At 39.7% G+C, this 15,384-nt stretch overlaps 1 pseudogene; it reads right to left on the bottom strand.

The window, feature by feature from the left end:
* LOC118369063 (tetratricopeptide repeat protein 7B-like) overlaps positions 1-15,384 on the bottom strand; it is a 149,271-nt pseudogene that overhangs the window by 89,849 nt on the left and 44,038 nt on the right.

Genomic DNA, 15,384 nt, shown 5'->3' with positions numbered 1-15,384 from the left:
GAGAGAGAGAGAGAGAGAGAGAGAGAGAGAGAGAGAGAGAGAGAGAGAGAGAGAGAGAGAGAGAGAGAGAGAGAGAGAGAGAGAGAGAGAGAGAGATGAAGGATAAAATGAGAATAGAAAGAGTGGCCAGATGAATGGAAAGAAAGTAGTAAAAAGAAGAGGAGAGAAGACAGAAGGAAGCATATGTGAGAGCCACGGGTAAATTGAGAAAGCATTTAAGAGCGAGTGAAATAGAGTGAACAACAGATGGGAGCAGAGAAAGGAGATGGAGAGAATGAGAAACCAGAGGAGAGTGATTATGTTCAGGAAGAAGGGAGGGAAGGATGCTCACATTATGGTGCATTATGTCATAAATATTCAGCTTGTCTACACCATATGTGTATATAAGCTGAATGTGGTAGTGAGAGGAGAGCAATGTACAGTGGGACTGTCATACATCAGAGTTAGGCATTTGCTGTTAGTGTGTCTGGGTGTGGATGATAACCGTGGGGAGAGAGAGAGGGTAGAATCTAGTACGAGGTCAGTGGTTGAAAGTGGGAGCAGTCCCTCACCGTCTGTGGCCTTGAGGCTGTACACCAGGCCGATGGCTAGGTAACCTTTAGCTCAGAACTCTGAGGTCTTCTTCCCCATGTCCACCACCATCTTAGCAAAACACTCCCCTTCCTCCAGCTAGACAGTGAGCGAGAGAAATAAAGATTAGTAAAATATTATAATGTACAGAAAACGAATCATGAAGGACAAATAATATAGTGATTTATATCAGAGATCTCTGAGGGACAATCGCAGGGCTTGTTGCCATTCTCACCCAATGGAGTGCTCCAATGCACAGCTTGACAGCTAGTAAGGGGATGGTGGGGTCATCCGGCTTCAGACGGATACACTCCTTCAATACCTTCACCGCCCTGGCCGACTGCACACACACACACACACACACACACACACACACACACACACACACACACACACACACACACACACACACACACACACACACACACACACACACACACACACACACACACACACACACTAGGTGAAGCACAAAGTAACATAGTGTACATTGATAATATAAGCATGATGTCACAGTAGTGATCAGTGATGCGCGGGCTGACAGCGGTTATATCCGCGGGGGCGGGTTTAGGGTTAGGAAATATTGTGTGGATGAATGGCAGGTGGGTGGCTGGCGGGTTTAATAAAGAGAAAACAACAACTTAAAAAATCCATAAATGTATCATTCTTGTGCAGTTTATATCTATAGGCAGGTTTTTCTTTCATTATTTTAGGCTATCTGGCATTAGTGCATAAGTCTAAACTTTAGGACCTAACTGTTCACACGCAAAATAACCTACATGCCAATCACCAGCTGCTTTTGGGAATGGGCAGAAAAAGTTAACGTCGATCCATGGAAGCAAAAAGGACAATGTCAGAGTTTAATTCAATAAGAGAAAAGCTGCAAAATGGAGAGTTGAAAATAAAAAAATGGAGGACCAGAAAAGTCATGTTTGGATTTAGTGAAGTGGTAAAAAGATGGATGATGGAAGTGCCAGCTATTACGTGTGATGATTGTAAGGTGCTATTCAAATTCGACAGTCACAAGACAGGGACTTTAAATAGGCCTATGGCACTGCAAAGAAACTGTAGCCTACTGTTCAGATGGGTTAAATGGAAACGGTAGCCTAATGTTCAGATGGGTTAAATGGAAACTGAAGTCTGGACACTGACTGTAGATCTATAACCTCTCACAGCCTTAATATGAACTCCTGCATTAAGCATTTCTTGCATTAAAATGATACACCAAATGTAGGCAAAATGTTTACTCAGGAACAGGAGTGGAGAAACATTATTTATTTATTTCAGCATCTTGAGAGTATACGAATGCACAGTTAGATGCCATCTGTAGAGGTGCTATTCTTATCAGCGTCATAAAAGCTGATAGTATTTCCAAATAAAATATGCATCCAAGCCAAACTGAAATCTTATCAGAAACATGTTGGGTAGTTTTTACAGCTTTCGATTTCCTTACAACCAGTCAAACTGATGACATTTGGAAATTTTGCACAGATAATATTTACAGTTTTTTGATTGTTGAGATATTGCATTTTCTCCCCGGTCCCTAAACGTCTTTGCTCCGCAAAAGAAGCAGAGATGGCAGAGATAACTTTACCGAAGACAACTAGATTTATGCATTGACTCAATTGATCTATTACATTATTCTGGTGAACCCGGGTTTATTTAGTCTTCTAGGGAAACATATAATGACAGAAGAGAAGCTGCATGTATCTAATTATATACAAGTTGACTAACAACTAAAATGTCAAATTATAAGCAGAAACATGCTGTGTCTAAATCAGGCCCAAAATAATCCTGCAAACCCTATCAAAAAATAGTTCAGCTGTCTCTGACTGTAGCCTACAGTGCATTTTCTATATTAGTGGGTTCGGGTTGACTGAGGGCCTCAGATTTAAAATGTATCACATATAGTGGGAAGGTCGCAGATGGGTTATATTGCGGGCGGGTACGGGTGAACAAACAGCTGACCCGCGCACCGCTAGTAGTGATGTCACGGTGTCAGACTTACCGTCCCAGCAGCCATCAGTGACAGGGCTAGCTGGTACCAGAGATGGAACTCCTCAAAGGCAAACTTCATGGCCCTCTCTAGACACTGCAGACGCAAGACAAAGGTCAGATTGACATCACATTTAAATAGGGGAATACCTCATTTAAATAACACAATTTCCTGTTTGGTAAAATACATTTATGAATTTGAGGGTTTCTAAGTCAAAACCATGTAAGGCTTTAAACAACTCTTTATTTAAATTACAATGGGAGAGCTGAGAGTTCTTAGTTGTGAGCAGAGCAAACAGCAGAGCAGAGCAAGACACCAGAATGTGCTAAGAAGAAGCAATGGAATCCTTCCTTCCTTAACACATTGAAAACTCCATCACCTCGAGGAACAAGGCCAAGTGTTAGACGGGGAGCCATATTTAGATCAACCCTCAGGAGCCAGCAAATCCAAATCAGTGGCTCACAGCTCCAGCCGAGAACCAATTAGAACGCTCTGCCACTTCCTGCCAACACCTCCCAAGTGAAGTCCTTTCGTCTAATAGGTTGGTACATAAACTAACAGCTGCAAGAATCCATTGCTCTCATGAATATGCTTCTCTATTCACACTGGGGAGATAACAGATTGTGTGTGTATGTCTGCAGGAGGCGGTGACTGCAGAAGGCCATGTCTGCAGGAGTTGAGCAGGGAGCTTAACTGAGAGCATTTCCTGGCAGTTGGTGGGGTATTAGGACTAATCACAGACACCGAGCTTACTGGGGACACTTTCATTGAACAGGGTGGCAGAGTGGCACAGGCAGAACAATCAAAGGCAGATGAAAAGGTAGTGTAATAGTACACACACAACTCACACAGACACACAATACACAGACACACTGAGGATAGTCTGAGCCAACAGGAAGACACGCAAGGGGGGAGGAGGTCCTGTATCATGTGTTTCAGTCCGGGCAGATGACTGCATGTCAGAGCAGCATTCCTATATTTGTAAGATTTTATTTTTCAAACAATACAGTGTATTCGGAAAGTATTCAGACCTCTTGACTTTTTCCACATTTTGCTACATTACAGCCTTATACTAAAATGTATTAAATAAAAATGTTTCCTCAGGCCTCCCGGGTGGCACAGTGGTTAAGGGCGCTGTGCAGCACCAGCTGTGCCACCAGAGACTCTGGGTTCGCGCCCAGGCTCTGTCGCAACCGGCCGCGACCGGGAGGTCCGTGGGGCGACGCACAATTGGCCTAACGTCGTCCGGGTTAGGGAGGGTTTGGCCGGTAGGGATAGTTAGGGAGGGTTTGGCCGGTAGGGATATCCTTGTCTCATCGCGCACCAGCGACTCCTGTGGTAGGCCGGGCACAGTGCACGCTAACCAAGGTTGCCAGGTGCACGGTGTTTCCTCCGACACATTGGTGCGGCTGGCTTCCGGGTTGGATGCGCGCTGTGTTAAGAAGCAGTGCGGCTTGGTTGGGTTGTGTATCGGAGGACGCATGACTTTCAACGTTCGTCTCTCCTGAGCCCGTACGGGAGTTGTAGCGATGAAACAAGATAGTAGCTACTAAACAATTGGATACCACGAAATTGGGGAGAAAAAGGGGTAAAATTTAAAAAAATTAAATAATAATAATGTTTCCTCATCAATCTACACACATTATCCCACAAAGCCAAATCAAATTTAGTCGCACATCAGCTGATATCTCAAAGTGCAGTACAGAAACTCAGCCTAAAACCCCAAACAGCAAGAAATGCAGGCCCTTGCTAGAAGCATGTGTATCAGACATAAGGAAGTGGAATGCTGTAAACTTTATACTTTTAAATTCAGACAAAACAGAGATGCTTGGTTCTCGGTCCCAAGAAACAAAGAGATCTTCTGTTGAATCTGACAATTCATCTTGATGGTTGTATAGTCGTCTCAAATAAAACTGTGAAGGACCTCGGTGTTACTCTGGACCCTGATCTCCAGTTTCAACTGTTCTGCCTTATTATTATTCGACCATGCTGGTCATTTATGAACATTTGCACATCTTGGCCATGTTCTGTTATAATCTCCACCCAGCACAGCCAGAAGAGGACTGGCCACCCCACATGTGCTCTCTCTAATTCTCTCTTTCTTTCTCTCTCTCGGAGGACCTGAGCCCTAGGACCATGCCCCAGGACTACCTGACATGATGACTCCTTGCTGTCCCCAGTTCACCTGGCCGTGCTGCTGCTCCAGTTTCAACTGTTCTGCCTTATTATTATTCGACCATGCTGGTAATTTATGAACATTTGCACATCTTGGCCATGTTCTGTTATAATCTCCACCGGCACAGCCAGAAGAGCACTGGCCACCCCACATAGCCTGGTTCCTCTCTAGGTTTCTTCCTGGCCTTTCTAGGGAGTTTTTCCTAGCCACCGTGCTTCTACACCTGCATTGCTTGCTGTTTGGGGTTTTAGGCTGGGTTTCTGTACAGCACTTTGAGATATCAGCTGATGTACGAAGGGCTATATAAATACATTTGATTTGATTTGATTTGATTTAGAAGCATGTTGGCTTGGAAAAACTCCCTAGAAAGGCCAAAACCTAGGAAGGAACCAGGCTATGTGGGGTGGCCAGGTTTTGAATTTTTGTAAATGTATTAAAAATAAAAAACAGAAATGCATTATTTATATAAGTTTTTTGACACTCGAAATTGCGCTCAGGTTCATCCTGTTTCCATTGATCATTCTTGAGATGTTTTTACAACTTTGAATTCAATTGATTGGACATCATTTGGAAAATGCACACACCTGTCTATATAAGGTCCCACAGTTGACAGTGCATGTCAGAGCAAAAACCAAGCCATAAGGTCGAAGGAATTGTCCGTAGAGCTCAGAGACAGGATTTTGTCGAGGCACGGCATTGAAGTTTCCCAAGAACACAGTGGCTTCCATCATTCCTAAATTGAAGAAGTTTTGAACTACCCAGACTTCCTAGAGCTGGCCGTCCGGCCGAACTGAGCAATCGGGGGAGAAGGGCCTTAGTCAGGTCATTCTAACAGAGCTCCAGAGTCCCTCTGTGGAGATGGGAGAAACTTGCAGAAGGTCAACCATCTCTGAAGAACTCTCCCAATCAGGCCTTTATGGTAGAGTGGCCAGGTGGAAGCCACTCCTCAGTAAATGGACTCTCAGACCATGAAAAACAAGATTCTCTGGTCTGACGTAACCAACATTGAACGCCAAGCATCACCTCTGGAGGAAACCTGGCACCATCCCTACGGTGAAGCATGATGGTGGCAGCATCATGCTGTGGGGATGTTTTTCAGCAGCAGGGACTGGGAAACTAGTCAGGATCAAGGGAAATATGAAAGATCAAAGATGAACAGAGCAAAGGTTCAAGGTTCACCTTCAAACAGGACAACAACCCTAAGCACACAGCCAAGACAATGCAGGGGTGGCTTTGGAATATGTCTCTGAATGTCCTCGAGTGGTCCAGCCAGAGAGCGGATTTGAACCTGATCAAGCATCTCTGGAGAGACCTGAAAATAGCTGTGCAGTGATGCTCCCCATCCAACCTAACAGAACATGAGAGGATCTCCAGAAAAGAATGGGAGAAACTGCTCAAATACAGGTGTGCCAAGCTTGTAGCATCATACCCAAGAAGACTCGAGGTTGTAATCGCTGCCAAAGGTGCTTCAACAAAGTACTGAGTAAAGGGTCTGAATACTTATGTAAATGTCATATTTCAGTTTTTTATTTTTAATACATTTGCTAAAATGTCTAAAAACCTGTTTTCTCTTTGTAGTTATGGGGTTATGGGGTGTAGATTGAAGAATAACAAAATATATTTAATACATTTTAGAACAAGGCTGTAATGTAACAAAATGTGGAAAAAGTCAAGGGGTCTGAATACTTTCCAAATGCACTTTATATGTTACATATTTCCTTCCGGTGACTTATCAGCACCACACTACCATTCCACGACGTCGCCCACTCTTCATCCCATGTACATCCATCCCCATGTTCATCTTCCTTGCTGTGTTTAAATAAAGTTACTGTGTGTGTTAACTCTTGGGCTGCTTTATTCCCGTCTAACTGGGGGCAGTGTCAGTGAGTCACAAACCAGTAAAATACCCAGAGCCGGATCACTCTCTTTCAATATGAACATACACAGACAAAAGACAACAGACAGATGCACACAAACATCAAGGACATCCCACCTGCCCAGACCCACATGTTCCCACAGCATCTATTTCCAGTGCTTGTAAGACTCTATGCCATATGGCCTCAAATTGCGCTATTCTGCTTTTCTCTGTCGCCCACACCTTTTCAAGATTTAAATAATAATGTATTTGTTTCTTCCACTGTCTTAATGATGGAGGATCATTTGACTTTGGGACAATATGGTCCAACCCATTGAGTATCTCACACACCTTCATATGCTATGTCTTGAAATATGCAGATAGACGGATAAAAATTATTTCAATTGCAATATTTATGACAGCCAACTTTCTAACTCTGGCCATAACTTTTGGACTATATAGCACTCCAAGAAGGAATGAATTACAGAATCATTGCTTATTTTAGACTTTTTATTTAACTAGGGAAATCAGTAAAGAACCAATTCTTATTTACAATGACAGCCTACACCGGCCGAACCCTAACCTGGACGACACTGGGCCAATTGTGTGCCGCCCTATGGGACTCCCAATCACGGCCGGTTGTGATACAGCCTGGAATCGAACCAGGGTCTGTAATGACGCCTCTATTACTGAGATGGAGTGCCTTAGACCACTGCGCCACTCAGGACATGACTCTGCCGTTGTGCTGTAGAATTTGTGAATGTAGTCTCTTGTGTAATAAATTCTATACATTAGTTTATACTGGATTAAGCATACACTTTTGTTAACTGTAATTTCTTGGTTATGTTCCAACACTCTCTCCATATCAGTTCTGTCTTGGTTCCAATAGTTTAGATATTGTCAGTTGGATAGGCTCTCTGCAAGGTTTTGTATATCTTACCCAACATATAAATATAATTTTTTTGACTCAAATAGGATTCCCTCTGATGTCCAACATATTTCAGGTGGAAATTTCGTGATATAAAACTTTTAAGTGAGACAAACAAGACAAACAAAATGTTGAATATTCAAGACCATAGTTTACAGAACCTTGGCACACAAGACTCCCCTAGACTGCTTGTTGTATTCACAAGCCAAACCATTATCTCTTTCTGCTATCAAAACCAAGATCAACACAATTCTCTCTCTCAAGGAGAACGACAAGGTAATTTTTAAAGTGTTTTGGACTAGTGTTTATGATGACTGCACTAACAGTAGCAGTGTCTTGGAGTCTCTGTAGTGACTGATTTATCAGTTCACTGAGAGAGAGAGAGAGAGAGAGAGAGAGAGAGAGAGAGAGAGAGAGAGAGAGAGAGAGAGAGAGAGAGAGAGAGAGAGAGAGAGAAAGAAAAGCGCAGCACTGGGGGATGGAGGGATGAACTTAAGATCTCCAGATCAATAAGATCAGATCCATTCAGCCATCGACCGGACTGCAGGAAGGCTCCTGGCTCCAGAGACGGAGAGTGGCAGCTTCGGTTACCGGGGCAACTATAGGCCATGATTGGTCTTCGTGGGTCTTCTCGGGTGTTCCCACGGTTACTGATTGGGCGGTTAGGTGTGTGTAAGTGTAGGATAAGGGTCTGTGTGTTTGTGTATACATCCAGTATGTGTATGTCCTCACCTCAGAGAGCATCTCGTACTGTCCCCGTCGCCCCAGGGCGATGGTCAGCAAGTCGTAGACCACAGAGGCACTCTGCAGGCTGATGATGTGGTCGCTGTTATGCTCTGGGATCCTGCTCAGCACCGCGTCTCTGTTGGCCTGCAGGGAGAACAGACACACACTCATCATCATCATACCACGTACACGCACACACACACAGATGCAGAAGAGTAGAAAGAGGAGCTTGTGTTTGTGTTAGTTAGTTAGTTCAGTGGGAACATTGCAGTGTGTGGTGAGTGGAAGAATGGAAGGAGGAGTGTAGTGTTTGATGTATGACTGGGGGCCCTGCTTTTAAAAACACCCATTAGAAGGAAAAACAAACAGAATGGACATCTAACACCCTTTTAACTAATGAATCAACTGAAAAAAAGAGTGAGAACTTGGACAATTGTTACTGGAAGTTGAGAGTTAGAGCTCCCAAACAATGCCTTTAATGCCTTGCTTTGGGAGTGTGATGGGGAAACTGTACTGGATGAAACAGTTGATGTGACTGAGAGAAAAAATGTCAACATTAGGACCAGGGGAGTTCAGTTGCTGTTATTGTTGAAAAGGTGCACGACCTGAAAGATGAATCTACCTGCCCGGGAAAAAAAGAGGGATATTCTTACCATAGATTCACTAATCAGCAACAGGAGCAGAGCCTCCTCTGTGTTCTCCTGTGGACAAAACAGACTGAGGAGAAGGAGAGGAAGAGAGAGATGGGAGCAATGAGAGGGAAAGAGAAAGCGAGAGAGGGAAAGATAGTGGGGGAGAGAGAAAGGGAGAGGAAGAGAGGGAAGGGTCAATGAGAGGGAAAGAGAGGGAAAGAGAGCGAGAGAGGGAAAGATAGAGAGACAGAGGAAGAGAGAAAGAAAGTGAGGGGAGAGAGAAAGAGAGAGAGAGAGAGAAAGAAAGTGAGGGGAGAGGAAGAGAAAGAGAGAGAGAGAGAGAGAGAGAGAGAGAGAGAGAGAGAGAGAGAGAGAGAGAGAGAGAGAGAGAGAGAGAGAGAGAGAGAGAGAAAGAAAAGGGGGCAAGAGGGAAGGAGATGGCAATATAGAGACACAGAGAGAGAGATAGTTATCAAACGAGTGTAGAGACAGAGCCTGCAAACCACCACAGTCAGCTCAGCTTGATGAACAAGCCAGCATAGCGGAGTCCCATTGGGGTTCTCATGTGTAGGTAAGATGCCCAGGAGTGTCAGATTGTGCCAATGTAGATACACACACATCTCAGGTCTGTACACAGGCAGATACTAGTATTGAGAGATAGAGAGAGAAGATAGAGGAGAGAAGGGAGAGAAGAGATAGACAGGTTGGTCCGTACTTCTCTCCGGAGTAGACACGTGGCCTGCGGCTGAGGGCGTAGTCCTTGAGGTAGGGGGCTCCCTGGCGTAGCAGGGGCTCGTCCAATTGGGACTTGTTAGGAGGGTCCTCCAGAGAAGACCAGTAGCTCTGCTCACACATCCCCCTCAGCAGGATCTCTGCCAGCTGTTTGGCTATGGTCTACAAAGGGAAACACACTGTGTTAAAGTGCAGGTGTGCACGTGCGGGCAAGCACACACTCACACACACAGGCAGGTGCACACACACATAAACACACACACTAGAACCCACCATTCGTAGGTTCTGTGTGGTCCTGGTCTCTACAGCTCGGAGGATCTCCCGGAAGCGGCCCACTCCCTGGGTCAGGTTACTGTGGCAACAACAAATGTTATTATGTTATCATCTGTCTCTAAAGTATGGGGGAAAGCACTGGACATCTGAGGCCACATATTATATATAGTGGAGGATAGTGTATAAATATTATATATAGTGGAGGATAGTGGATACATATTATATATAGTGGAGGATAGTGGATACATATTATATATAGTGGAGGATAGTGGATACATATTATATACTGTATAGTGGAGGATAGTGTATACATATTATATACTGTATAGTGGAGGATAGTGGATACATATTATATACTGTATAGTGGAGGATAGTGGATAAATATTATTTATAGTGGAGGATAGTGGATACATATTATTTATAGTGGAGGATAGTGGATACATATTATTTATAGTGGAGGATAGTGGATACATATTATATACAGTGGAGGATAGTGGATACATATTATATATAGTGGAGGATAGTGGATACATATTATATATAGTGGAGGATAGAGGATACATATTATATATAGTGGAGGATAGTGGATACATATTATATACTGTATAGTGGAGGATAGTGTATACATATTATATACAGTGGAGGATAGTGTATAAATATTATATATAGTGGAGGATAGTGGATAAATATTATATATAGTGGAGGATAGTGGATACATATTATATATAGTGGAGGATAGTGTATACATATTATAAACTGTATAGTGGAGGATAGTGGATACATATTATATACTGTATAGTGGAGGATAGTGGATACATATTATATACTGTATAGTGGAGGATAGTGGATACATATTATATACTGTATAGTGGAGGATAGTGGATAAATATTATTTATAGTGGAGGATAGTGGATACATATTATTTATAGTGGAGGATAGTGGATACATATTATTTATAGTGGAGGATAGTGGATACATATTATATACAGTGGAGGATAGTGGATACATATTATATATAGTGGAGGATAGTGGATACATATTATTTATAGTGGAGGATAGTGGATACATATTATATAGAGTGGATGATAGTGGATACATATTATTTATAGTGGAGGATAGTGAATACATATTATATATAGTGGAGGACAGTGGATACATATTATATATAGTGGAGGATAGTGGATACATATTATATATAGTGGAGGATAGTGGATACATATTATATACAGTGGAGGATAGTGGATACATATTATATACAGTGGAGGATAGTGGATACATATTATACATAGTGGAGGATAGTGGATACATATTATATATAGTGGAGGATAGTGGATACATATTATATACAGTGGAGGATAGTGGATACATATTATACATAGTGGAGGATAGTGAATACATATTATATACAGTGGAGGATAGTGGATACATATTATACATAGTGGAGGATAGTGGATACATATTATATATAGTGGAGGATAGTGGATACATATTATATATAGTGGAGGATAGTGGATACATATTATATATAGTGGAGGATAGTGGATACATATTATATACAGTGGAGGATAGTGAATACATATTATATACAGTGGAGGATAGTGGATACATATTATATATAGTGGAGGACAGTGGATACATATTATATACAGTGGAGGATAGTGGATACATATTATATACAGTGGAGGATAGTGAATACATATTATATACAGTGGAGGATAGTGGATACATATTATACATAGTGGAGGATAGTGGATACATATTATATATAGTGGAGGATAGTGGATACATATTATATACAGTGGAGGATAGTGGATACATATTATATACAGTGGAGGATAGTGAATACATATTATATACAGTGGAGGATAGTGGATACATATTATACATAGTGGAGGATAGTGGATACATATTATATATAGTGGAGGATAGTGGATACATATTATATATAGTGGAGGATAGTGGATACATATTATATATAGTGGAGGATAGTGGATACATATTATATATAGTGGAGGATAGTGGATACATATTATATACAGTGGAGGATAGTGGATACATAATATATATAGTGGAGGATAGTGGATACATATTATATATAGTGGATGATAGTGGATACATATTATATACAGTGGAGGATAGTGGATACATATTATATATAGTGGAGGATAGTGGATACATATTATATACAGTGGAGGATAGTGGATACATATTATATACAGTGGAGGATAGTGGATACATATTATATATAGTGGATGATAGTGGATACATATTATATACAGTGGAGGATAGTGGATACATATTATATATAGTGGAGGATAGTGGATACATATTATATACAGTGGAGGATAGTGAATACATATTATATACAGTGGAGGATAGTGGATACATATTATATATAGTGGAGGATAGTGGATACATATTATATACAGTGGAGGATAGTGGATACATATTATACATAGTGGAGGATAGTGGATACATATTATATATAGTGGAGGATAGTGGATACATATTATATACAGTGGAGGATAGTGGATACATATTATATACAGTGGAGGATAGTGGATACATATTATATATAGTGGAGGATAGTGGATACATATTATATACAGTGGAGGATAGTGGATACATATTATATACAGTGGAGGATAGTGGATACATATTATATACAGTGGAGGATAGTGGATACATATTATATATAGTGGAGGATAGTGGATACATATTATATACAGTGGAGGATAGTGGATACATATTATATACAGTGGAGGATAGTGGATACATATTATATACAGTGGAGGATAGTGGATACATATTATATATAGTGGAGGATAGTGGATACATATTATACATAGTGGAGGATAGTGGATACATATTATATACAGTGGAGGATAGTGGATACATATTATACATAGTGGAGGATAGTGGATACATATTATATATAGTGGAGGATAGTGGATACATATTATATATAGTGGAGGATAGTGGATACATATTATATACAGTGGAGGATAGTGGATACATATTATACATAGTGGAGGATAGTGGATACATATTATTTATAGTGGAGGATAGTGGATACATATTATATATAGTGGAGGATAGTGGATACATATTATTTATAGTGGAGGATAGTGGATACATATTATTTATAGTGGAGGATAGTGGATACATATTATTTATAGTGGAGGATAGTGGATACATATTATTTATAGTGGAGGATAGTGGATACATATTATTTATAGTGGAGGATAGTGGATACATATTATATATAGTGGAGGATAGTGGATACATATTATATATAGTGGAGGATAGTGGATACATATTATACATAGTGGAGGATAGTGGATACATATTATTTATAGTGGAGGATAGTGGATACATATTATATATAGTGGAGGATAGTGGATACATATTATATATAGTGGATGATAGTGAATACATATTATATACAGTGGAGGATAGTGGATACATATTATATATAGTGGAGGATAGTGGATACATATTATATATAGTGGTGGATAGTGGATACATATTATATATAGTGGAGGATAGTGGATACATATTATATATAGTGGAGGATAGTGGATACATTTATATATTGTGATGGATAGTAGATATATATTATATATAGTGGAGGATAGTGGATACATATTATATATAGTGGAGGATAGTGGATACATATTATATACAGTGGAGGATAGTGGATACATATTATATATAGTGGATACATATTATATATAGTGGTGGATAGTGGATACATATTATATAGAGTGGAGGATAGTGGATACATATTATATATAGTGGAGGATAGTGGATACATATTATATATAGTGGTGGATAGTGGATACATATTATATATAGTGGAGGATAGTGGATACATATTATATAGAGTGGAGGATAGTGGATACATATTATATACAGTGGATACATATTATATATAGTGGAGGATAGTGGTTACATATTATATATAGTGGAGGATAGTGGATACATATTATATATAGTGGATGATAGTGGATACATATTATATATAGTGGAGGATAGTGGATACATATTATATATAGTGGAGGATAGTGGATACATATTATATATAGTGGATGATAGTGGATACATATTATTTATAGTGGAGGATAGTGGATACATATTATATATAGTGGAGGATAGTGGATACATATTATATACAGTGGAGGATAGTAGATACATATTATACATAGTGGAGGATAGTGAATACATATTATATATAGTGGAGGATAGTGGATACATATTATATACAGTGGAGGATAGTGGATACATATTATATACAGTGGAGGATAGTGGATACATATTATATATAGTGGAGGATAGTGGATACATATTATATATAGTGGAGGATAGTGGATACATATTATATATAGTGGAGGATAGTGGATACATATTATATACAGTGGAGGATAGTGGATACATATTATATATAGTGGAGGATAGTGGATACATATTATATACAGTGGAGGATAGTGAATACATATTATATATAGTGGAGGATAGTGGATACATATTATATATAGTGGATGATAGTGGATACATATTATATATAGTGGAGGATAGTGGATACATATTATATATAGTGGAGGATAGTGGATACATATTATATAGAGTGGATGATAGTGGATACATATTATTTATAGTGGAGGATAGTGGATACATATTATATATAGTGGAGGATAGTGGATACATATTATATACAGTGGAGGATAGTAGATACATATTATACATAGTGGAGGATAGTGAATACATATTATATATAGTGGAGGATAGTGGATACATATTATATATAGTGGAGGATAGTGGATACATATTATATATAGTGGAGGATAGTGGATACATATTATATATAGTGGAGGATAGTGGATACATATTATATACAGTGGAGGATAGTGGATACATATTATATACAGTGGAGGATAGTGGATACATATTATATACAGTGGAGGATAGTCGATACATATTATATATAGTGGAGGATAGTGGATACATATTATATACAGTGGAGGATAGTGGATACATATTATATACAGTGGAGGATAGTGGATACATATTATATACAGTGGAGGATAGTGGATACATATTATATACAGTGGAGGATAGTGGATACATATTATATATAGTGGAGGATAGTGGATACATATTATATATAGTGGAGGATAGTGGATACATATTATACATAGTGGAGGATAGTGGATACATATTATATACAGTGGAGGATAGTGGATACATATTATACATAGTGGAGGATAGTGGATACATATTATATATAGTGGAGGATAGTGGATACATATTATACATAGTGGAGGATAGTAGATACATATTATATACAGTGGAGGATAGTGGATACATATTATACATAGTGGAGGATAGTGGATACATATTATATATAGTGGAGGATAGTGGATACGTATTATATATAGTGGATGATAGTGGATACATATTATTTATAGTGGAGGATAGTGGATACATATTATATAT

The sequence above is a fragment of the Oncorhynchus keta genome, chromosome 35, assembly GCF_023373465.1.
Source record: "Oncorhynchus keta strain PuntledgeMale-10-30-2019 chromosome 35, Oket_V2, whole genome shotgun sequence".
NCBI lineage: Eukaryota > Metazoa > Chordata > Actinopteri > Salmoniformes > Salmonidae > Oncorhynchus > Oncorhynchus keta.
The sequence above is the reverse complement of the archived record's forward strand: the minus strand, read 5'-3'. Positions and strand labels throughout refer to the sequence as shown.